This window comes from Diadema setosum, chromosome 1 (assembly GCF_964275005.1).
Source record: "Diadema setosum chromosome 1, eeDiaSeto1, whole genome shotgun sequence".
NCBI classification, from domain to species: Eukaryota; Metazoa; Echinodermata; class Echinoidea; order Diadematoida; family Diadematidae; genus Diadema; species Diadema setosum.
The window spans coordinates 43070482-43080981 of NC_092685.1; the positions used below are offsets into that span (position 1 = coordinate 43070482).

A 10500-nucleotide genomic window follows, 5' to 3' on the forward strand; every position below is an offset into this window, starting at 1 on the left:
GCTAATGTTTACATACAATAATTGTAAAGGTTAGTATCCTCACCTGTTACATAACAGATGGAAAAGAAGGATACCAAGTTTGCTGAAACTGCAATAAAATATATAATCAACACCACTAATACACACACACATGCAAATTGTGACAAGCAAAAAAGGAAAAAGGACCCCCCCTCCTTCCTCTAACAGCATCCAATTAACCAAAAGTATGGGGATATGTCTATTCCATCGATATAGGGATGGCATTTGTAACTAGAATCACATTGTATAAAGTACGAGATATGATAGAAGACAGAGGAACACTCAGAGATAATAGTACGATAGCATAGGCAGGATAGGAGAGGCATAAAACAGGAAGGTACAGGAATTGTCCAGCTTTATACAGAAAGCTTGAATGATACCACTGTACTACAGTGTAATTCTCAGTGCTGGCTCAAGGCTAAAATTCATCTTCCACCCAAAACATCAAAATGCAGCTTATATTCATAAGCGAGAATGACAAGAAAACCAAACTACTCTATTATAGCTGCAAGAATTTCTATAACAACCTCGAGGATGATAGTACTGTACAAAGTGTCAGCATAAAAAAACAATACATTTTTTTTTTTTTTAGTGTTTTAGTCATTTAGGCAGAGGATGATACACAATGCAAAGCAGATACAAGTATTAACTCATCATCATACAAGTATCCACAGGGTTGTAAATCTACAGTGATTTCTTTAAAATCATTCGATGAAGTGTTCTTCACAATATTACCTGCCAGTATTCTACATTGATTTTATGAAGACTGTTTCAGACTGTAGTTGATTGCCTTGGACAAAGGTTTCATCATGGATGCATCTGTAGAACTGAGTGAAGTGGTAGCGATTCATTCCACGAAGACAGCTGAAGAAGGTGCCTCAGTCATGCAGAATACCTGGGGGAAAACAACAACAACAACAACAAAAGTGTTACACTCTCCTCTGTATAGTGATACAAAAATGTACAATATATCATACATTTATTGAGAAGATTAATTTCTGGGAAGAAGGAAAACACCAAATTGAACATTTCTATGGGTTGCACTTTCCTGACAAATCACAAGTACAACACACTCTACACACCCTCTTAAGCTTAAATTTGATTGTAGGGTAACAATCTCAAAACAATGCTATACTACATGTATAATGTAATTCTAGAACTTGAATAGACCATACACTCTACACTGAAAATTTGAAAATGTTCTGCCATCTGGATGAAATATATACCAATGAAGAACAGGTGAAGTCAAAATTACTTGTGAGGGCCATCAACCCTCTCCATGAAAAAGGCCATACTGATCATGTACAGAGTTTTCACATTCAATGCAAAAATGCAGATTAACCTTGAACTGGGAACAACTGTTGATTGAGAGAAGAGAGATGACCAGTCCAGTCGTATACTGGGACAAATGTCTTGTCCAGGATCATCCTCCTTTTATGTTGATGCAGTGACTGCATCAGCAATTCATTACAGCGTATTTGGCCCAGTATACACTGGACTCCTGTTATAATGAGGTCCTCAGGGCCTACAGTTTTCTTTCGATTTATCAAAGTTTTGTTACAACCAAACAAGTAAACAATAAAGCAACAAATGTAGAGCCAATAACATTATGGCCTCAATTTCAATTTTGTTGTAACGTTATTTATTAGAACATGAGTGCACTGTGTGTATGTATAAAGATTGATGCATTAAAGAGTTCCATAAATAATACATCTGAACATACAATACAAAAAAAATGAGGCACAGCAGTTTCGTGATCAACTCACAGTATTGTTCTTTGGCAGATCCATTACAGGTCAGTTGCAGGTTAGGTGGCAGCGACATATGGCAGCAGACCTTTCCGGACTTTGCGAAATGTTGGCAAGGTTTATTTCTTCCTTGGCGTTGTAGTGTTGCGATTCCTGCGTTAAATCTATTAAGTACAAAAGTAAACCGAATACATGGTATGTCATCTTTGATAATCCAACTAAAAAACAACAGTAATGTAGCGCTGTGCAAGAAAGAATTGGATGCTATACATATGGCCACAGGAACCAGGGGGACTCGGGCCCCTACTTTTTCGGCACCATACAAAGGAACACATTATAAGGTGTCCCCACTTCGGGTCCCAATCCCCCCCCCCCCCAACTTTCTTTACCCGAAAGTGTGTAAGTGGAACTAGAAAGAAATACATGTAGATAAAAACCTCGAAGTGTGAGCACCATAAGGATCTGTTTTTGCGCTGAATACTTTTTTGTTTTGTTTTGTTGTTGTTTTTTTTTTTTTTGCTTGTAAGCTGAAACCTGGAAGTGGCACCAGAAGTTGCATTCACGGCCCTTTTTTTTTTTTTTTTTGCTTGTTAGCTCATGAAACTAGGAAGTCCCCCCCCCCTTTTGAAAACCTTCCGCCAACAGTGATACAAAGACTCTGCATGGCATACTGCAATTAATCTTACAAGATTAACCATTCCATCTTTGCAACTCTTACAGATAATTAATGCTGCATTTGCAACATTCATAAGAAAACAGTTTTTATATCAAAGGGAGCAAATGTGCATTTTCCTGGCCTGCAGAGAAAACTCACCTTTGCCTTGGTGTCACAAGTAGAGAAGAAGCTTTGACATCAGGTTTCATACCGAGAATACTCCCAGGGAGTAGGATGCAATTCAGCGCAGCATAGTCCATAATGAAACAAACAACATCCTTCATTTGCTGTGACAAGGATGCTTCAAACACCTTTGACCTGAAGAAAGAAAGAAAGGGAAAAAGAAAGAAACTTGCAATGACAACACAGAAATTTGAATTCATATTGAACTGTTCAAGTGCAGTAGGCCCTATAACAAATCTGCAGGTAACAGTGCTGTCAATGCAATACAAAGCACAAGGGTCTGAGTAACGTACATTTGTTGTACCAATTGTAACCTCAAATTTACCACCACCCACCAGTTTAATATATGTAGATCAATGATGTCTGCACAGCGCATGGCGATGTCAATAGGCTATTATATAGATTGCCCACACTTAATACTAGTCTGCTACATGACTTACAATGCTGCTGGCAACTTGTATTTTCACCTCGAAATCAGTATAATTTGACTGTTGTTCACCATGTCCATAGATATAGAGTGTATACATGTAATGTAGATCTACTTGAAATATCTCTTCTTTGTTTTGTTTGTTTGTTTGTTTGTTTGTTTGTTTTTTTTTGATAATCAGTACCGGTATCATCAGCTTCACACCCTTGCCACACTGACACAGCTAAACCTTTTTAGTCTAGTTAGTCGGCCACTATATACCGTACAGGAAACTTTTGTACTCAGTCTGCACTGTGTACTGTAATTGGTACTGACTGTGCAACCAAACCCAAGTAAGAAGGAATTTCTTTCACACTGATGATTACTAGCTGTACCTCCTTACCTCCTCTGCCTTAGTACAGTTTGATGCACATTCTCTAATTCAGTGTTTCAATCACCGGTATCCCTCCGTATCATGTCACCGCGGACCGCGACTCTCACACAGCTTATCATGCAGACTGTATCAGGGTACAGGGGCATGCAGATATATGACTAGTGACAGCGCGCGATCGAGTCTTAGTCCCATACACAGTTGTAAATTGTGGGAGCCCGAACGCTTCGAGTTCGGGCAGGTCGCAACAGTTAGCTTACTGACTCTGTAGACTGTACAGTAAGTCAGTCTTGACTGTCTCATAAGCACATGCAATAGAAGACAAAACAGTATCACAAATCACTATACATTAAACTACCATTAGATTAAACAATGCAAACTGGTTTGCCTTATTTCTTGTCGATCCCTAAATTACAGTAGTATAGTAACCGTAAAAAGGCCCGTACTACTCCCCATTACTGCATTAGGTCATGTGATTTTACATACAGTGTATTAATACACGCGTGAACGTGGTAACAAAGAACGGCACGGCAAACGATTGAAATTATTACCGAAGAATTGAAGGATCTAGCCGCACAGAAGCGCAACCCAAATAAGTCATGATTTGTGATCATTTACTCACCTTAATCTTGTATAAATCAGCAAGTCTTGCAACGAGAAAGCCCTGCTTCAATGCAATTGCATGGGAGTTCTAGAACGAATGGAAGTGAACTGTCGCGACGCTTTGCTTTGTGACACGTATACACATAGCTAGCTCGCTGTATGCGGTGGCGATGCGAGCTTACAAAAAAACGGAGCCTCGATCGTCTTCTCTGATGTGATTGGTTAATTTCCGGGATTGGCGTGTTAGTCTTTGCTCACGTACTGTTTATGAAACTGGCACGAACAAAAAAATACTATATCATTTTATCAAACACCAACAAACATCTTTATATTGATTGATTTGCAATCTTAAAGATGAACATCATCCACAATTGAAATCACTACTGATACTGCATTACAAATCCTAACATGTTTGAACGCAACAGTATGATCTAGATTTTTGTAGCAGACTAACTCTTCTATTTGGAGGTTCAAAAATTAATCTTTCTCAAAAGTGAACTCCTTTCGGAGTAAATAGCACCCATAGAAGTTAAATATTCAACCCTAGTCCACACAAGGGTGCATTGGGTCAAACTCAACCCCAAATTGAACCCTGATTTCTTAGTGTGTATATACATATGATACAGATAGGTAAATAGATAGTAATAATAATATATGTAAACATATTACACATGCAGACAGGTGTACACGGGTGTTTATCATCTACCTGTCTTTCTTTCCTGCTTCCTCCTTTGTTTTCTTTGTTCCGCTCTTTCCTCCACCTAAAGCCAATGGAGCTGCTGAGAGAGGTAGTCGTTTTGCTTTATAACCCTTAAAGGTCCCGTACACCGGGACTCTGAAGAGGGTGTTACTGACGTTGCACCGCGATGTCTGACGATTAATTTCCTTCTCCACATATAATCGATAAGCCAGTCTAGTAAACGGGGAGGAGATACGGTAAAGAGGGGAATACAAGGTCACGTGCACTGTTTTATCAGTCGTTAATTGTCTTGAGGGCGCCGTTCACATTGCAAGAAATATCACCGTGGCAAACGTTTATTTCCTATTTTGTTTTCTTAACTGCTGTTTATTCTTGTAGTTCGTGCATATAGACGTTTACAGAATAAAATTAGTGAGAAGATAAATTTATCAAAAGTACGTAACACCTGTATTCTTATTGTAGGCCTACTGTAGGCCTGCATAGTGTTAAGATTTAGTGTAATCATCATCGATTGTTCTGAATCGATGCGAAGTATGTTAGGGTCAGTCCAAAGGCAATGTGTCAAATCTGTTCAGCGTAAGAAGCTGACTAACCCATCCGTTTCCATGGCGACGGATGAAGTTTACAGATCGTATCCGTAACGCCATGCGTAACGCTCGTGCGCGTCCCGAGCAAGCAAAACGAACAACCCTCGATTCTTCGTTGTCCATTACTGTGTAAGATTTGGTGACAATGTGAAGGCAGCCCTGGGCGATCGATGGCGGCTTTATTGCCTGCCAGACGCGCGGATGAGGTTGCCACTCGGTCGTTATTGAGACGGACAGCAGAAAAGGCGGGAGGATGGACACAAAGGCAAATGTGTGTTTAATGGTGATGGAAGTTACCGCACGCGCGCGTGCGCTGCTTGGAGAAACGTTTGAGAACGTCACTCTCCGTTTACAATGTCCGATCAATTCACGCTGTTAATTTTCGTGTTAGACATGAAGTCAAACAGGGGAGCAGGTTCATAGTAAAGACCGTAAAACATTCAGAATACAGAATGTAGAGCTACATTAGATAAAGAACCGGCACGAACACCTCTATTCATGCAAGATTAAGGAAAAGCAAAACATTGACATGCGACTTGTCACACCGTCTAATAATACGAAAACCATTCTCGGTTCCTGAACAGCATCCTTTTCCTTACTCCCAGTTTACACTTCAATGGCAAACAAAAGATTCCATGAACAAATTCAGTGGCAAGAGGTACTGTGATTTTCCTAAAGTCATCAATACTGCAATTACGTCTACTACTACTGCTACTACTTCGACTGCTATTTCTACAACTAATGTTTGCTCGTATAACTATATACCAATGATACAACTTATTTCCTGACGTAATACTGGGCGTAAACTAAGTTGTAAATAAAACTGTAATGGTATCATAATGAATGTAGAAAAACGATCATGTAGCAGGCATATATACGGAGTTACTCCAAGATTCATTGGACAGGTACATTACTTAAAGATCATATAAGTAGGCCTATATATATATATCATTAGATGTAGAAATACGCATGCAGAGAACGCCAAACCTATGAAATGAATTACTGCACTTTGTAGGCAAAGATTGCGTGGAAAATGTTAATTGTGTATACAAAAGAATCAAATTGATGATAACATTGACAATAGAGTCATGACTAGGAAAAAAATGTCTCTCTTCTTTCACTCCTCTTTGTCATATAGCAATACATGTAAAATACATATGTATTATATATATATATATATATATATATATATATATATATATATATATATAATATATAAATAATGGATTATAATATAGGTTTTCCCTGCCAATTTCGCAATGTTCGGTATTTCAATTTTGTAATCTTTTCATTCAAATTCATTTTGGAGCATTCAATACCTTTAACATCATTCGAATCAGCACTTTTTCACTTCAAATTCGTAAGGCAAGCACAATTTCGCAAATCGTTCATTCAGTTTAGCACGATGTAGTCACGTGATCACGTATACGCTGCGCTCGTTCATTCGAATTCATTCTTGGGTATCCAATTTCGCATTTACTGCAGTCAATTTAGCAGACACGTTTATCCTTTGATTCCTTTCTTAATTTTCTTTCATCATAAGTATTGTTTACAAGCATCTTGACATTTCATATTTTCGCATTCATTCTTTATTCTGATATCATCTTTGCAATAATACTTTCAAAATATGTGTATGTGTTTGTAATGTTCTATAGCATTATTTCATTCACAGATACATTAATCGTAAGTTTGTTTTGACATTGATTGGGAGCAGGAGGTTTCAATTTACATCGTGATTATTTCCTTCATCTGCATGTTTCATTATTTTCATCTGGTGGGTGCTATATTATTACGTTGATTATCATTGGGAGTAAAGTTCTTGGATCAGCTCTAGAGATCAAGCATTTGAAGGTTATTACCTTCAAATGCTTCTATGATTCTTTCCCTGTCTTCTTGAGAGATACGTACGTCTGTATCTAACTTGTGCTGCCATGACTGGACATAATTATATAAGAATAGATTATATACATACTGTACAATAATCTCTATAGGGCGAATCATCATCAGACGTAGACAACCATTCATACCGAGATAATCAGAACATAATCAAGAGGGTGACAAGGCAAAAGGGGATAAAATCGGAGACGTTGACCATGATGTTCGATAATTAACATTCACGACACAAGAGACTAATGTCATCTGTTTTGTTTGTGCTCATCCCAATACATGTCTATCCTCACCGTGCTAACTGTAATTGACCGCCGATTCCCGCCCACTTCTTTGTCTGTCTGCGTTCCAATTAGAGTCCATTGATTCAATTATGAATCAACATTGATTTTCTGTGAGCTCTCTATCATTAGCAGGGTGCATTCTCATTGGATATTGATTCTGGTTTGGGCATGTATATATTTCTTTATCTATTGAATGGCCTATTTGACTAATATGCTGCAATTAAGAGAGATGCGTTCGTTTTAATCAAGTAGCTGATCGTTTCATCTTGTTAAGATGTTAAGCTTGAGGCCTCGTCTTCGCCCCCCCCCCCCCCCGTCTGTCTTTCTTTCTTTCATTCATTCATTCTTTCATTCATTCATTCATTCATTCATTCATTCATTCATTCATTCATTCATTCACTTTCCATTCGTCTGTGCCTCTATTCATCTGTAATGAAAACACATTTTCGTCACCACTCGAGCAATTCCTGGATGAACAAAATGTGTAATGAATTGCCTAACCCCCCTTTTTTTTCTTATAACTTGTGGATAATATCCTTGATCTCATATTCTTGGATTGGATTTAAAAATACACACAAATTCTTTATCGATATTTCAGTCGACATTATTCTGTTCATTTCTGATATCATCATAATGTCATTATTACTGAATTAGAAAAAATAAAAGGAAATGACAATTAGTTGGCATATCATTTTCATAATACGTCAAAATCTGCTTTATTAAAAGTATATTTGCAGTGCTAATTCTGTTCGGGACATCTCATTTCACGCTTATTCAGTGTGAGTGGCTTTGATGGGATCCTAATCACTGAAAACCTTGCCTTACAGGGAGGCGTTAGACCAATATTACCCCGCCCCTCCAGTGCTCGTTACAAACGTCAAAGCAGCCGCATGCCTGGTTTAATCTGCGTCTATGGTCAACGGCCGTCTATGAATTACTTCACGGGCATTAGGTATAAAAAGCGTTTCTAGATTGAAGATTCTGAGCTGTATTATGTTATCAGTAGAAATTATTTTGTGAAAATAATTCTGTGTAAGAGAAAAAAAAAAGAGAGAAATGATCGCAAATTGGTTGAAATAGTGAAAATCCGTCAAGGATTATCATTCTCACTCTATTTTTCCGAAGACAAGAAATTTCAGCATAGACCATACAAAAAACGATTCACTAGCATGGTTATTATCAATTTATAGTGACTGTTGCCTTCATTGCATTATCTTAATTTGGAACACTTTCGAAAGCTTGAGTGTTTCTTTAAGGTTGTTCATCATTGAGTACAATGTGCATTACACAGTTCAGCACTGTTCTTATACATATACAGTATACCCGGTATATCCACTTCAAGTTCTTAATTTGTGTAATCAATATTAATTTCGAACACCACGCCACAGCTCACTTTCGAGGAATCGTGTAGTATCTTTTATTTGGCAGGTCTGGATAATAACATTCCCTTTAATAAGATCCTCGTCGGGCCCCACCCCAACCTCTCACTCGCTTCTCAGTGAATAAACCCTGCCAGGAACTTTATTAATGCTCGAGCTAACAGTAACGATGTTAATAAGAATATTGCCTCCACTTTAGGATCATTTTTTTTCCTTCTCCTTCTTCCTTTGGAGGAAGGGGTGTCGTAGACTGCGGCAAGCGTGCCTCTCGCCTGCTTTTCGTTTCCTTTTTCTCGTCACCATGCATGTAATATCATTTTCGATCTTTCATATACTCCAATTACTCTGACACGCTTAAAGGGTGAGGTTCGCTCATGTTCCTCCTCGTACCAACATCCTATATGCGGCGCGTGACGTTGCTACGACACGCAGAGACAGAGAGTGACGTCATATCATAGAAACAAAAAGGAATAATGACAACTTCCATGTTGCACATTAAAGTTACATGTACTATCGAGATGAGGTCCTATCTTGGCACATATCTAACTTACATCGCAAAGACAAACATTAAAATCAGAAATCCCTCGCTACTGACGAGCCTGGGTATCCAGTCAACTTCAGAGTCCCTTTACTTTCATGACATGGGGGGGGGGGGGGATGCTGTAGTCTGCGGCAAGCCTGCATTTCGTTTACCTTTTTTCCCCGTCATAATCAGTATAAAGTCATAATGCATGTAATAAGAGTTTCGAGCTTTCATTCACTCCATTGTTTATCTTAGACAGCCTAGAATTTTCCTGCAACTACTGTTTACCCCTAAAATAATAAACAAATGTTGCATGATACTAATGCGATCATGCTAAAATACGATCAGCATGATCTGTACTGTAGACAGGATAGATGTTTTTAAGTGAGGGCATGATTACCATTTCATTTGGCACTACGATGCAAACATTATAAACGAACAGTTTGTATATTTTGTGACGTAATTGCTGAACTGTCAAGTGTCAAATGCGTTTCTATATAGGTTATTCCTTAAAAAGTCAAACATGATAGAAGGCCGAAGTGCATTTTAAAAAATGCCTACCATCTTGTTCATCTCCCGCATGATTTTTAGAAAATGGTTTTCTGATGTAAAACTTTAAAGAGAAAACTAATTACAGAAATTTGCGCCCAACTGTCATTGGAATTCCCGCCTTTACTTCTTTGTCGTTTGCCGACGATGCAGGCCCTATAAACTTCCGACTAAATAGCTCAGTACACACACATCAAGCTTGCCTTACACGTTGCTTGCAAATTGCCTTTGTTGCCGCGCGTCCAGTGGTTAAGTGTGTCAGCCTACGTAACTTGTCTGATTCCCGGGGTTGCAAGACGTGTCGGGAGAGCCCGCGCGTGGAATAGGGAAAATGTCATCATTATCATGATCGTCATTAGCAGTTTCTTCATTTCCATGGAGCGTGACGGCACATGCAAGCTGTTCGTAAAGCGACCAGGGGGAATAAAAAATGTTGTCTGAATGTCGGCATTCCAAACGTCCTCGTGTCATTCAACTTCCGCGCGATGTTGCTTTTGAATCCACCTAATATAGGTGATTTAAAATTGGACAGATGTTTGCTGCAAAGCCTTCAGGTGAATCTTCGCGCCATGTAACGGTCGATGTTA

The 10500-nt window shown here is 38.6% G+C and overlaps 1 long non-coding RNA gene across 1 annotated transcript; it reads right to left on the reverse strand.

Annotated features, from left to right (window-relative positions):
* Positions 1–822: 822 nt before the first annotated feature.
* On the reverse strand, positions 823–4119 carry LOC140230864 (uncharacterized). The gene is made up of 4 exons (XR_011901418.1): positions 4024–4119; positions 2581–2739; positions 1785–1930; positions 823–913 (listed from the first exon to the last, which is right to left on the reverse strand). It is a non-coding gene; the product is annotated as an uncharacterized lncRNA (long non-coding RNA).
* Between the last annotated feature and the right edge of the window lie 6381 nt (positions 4120–10500).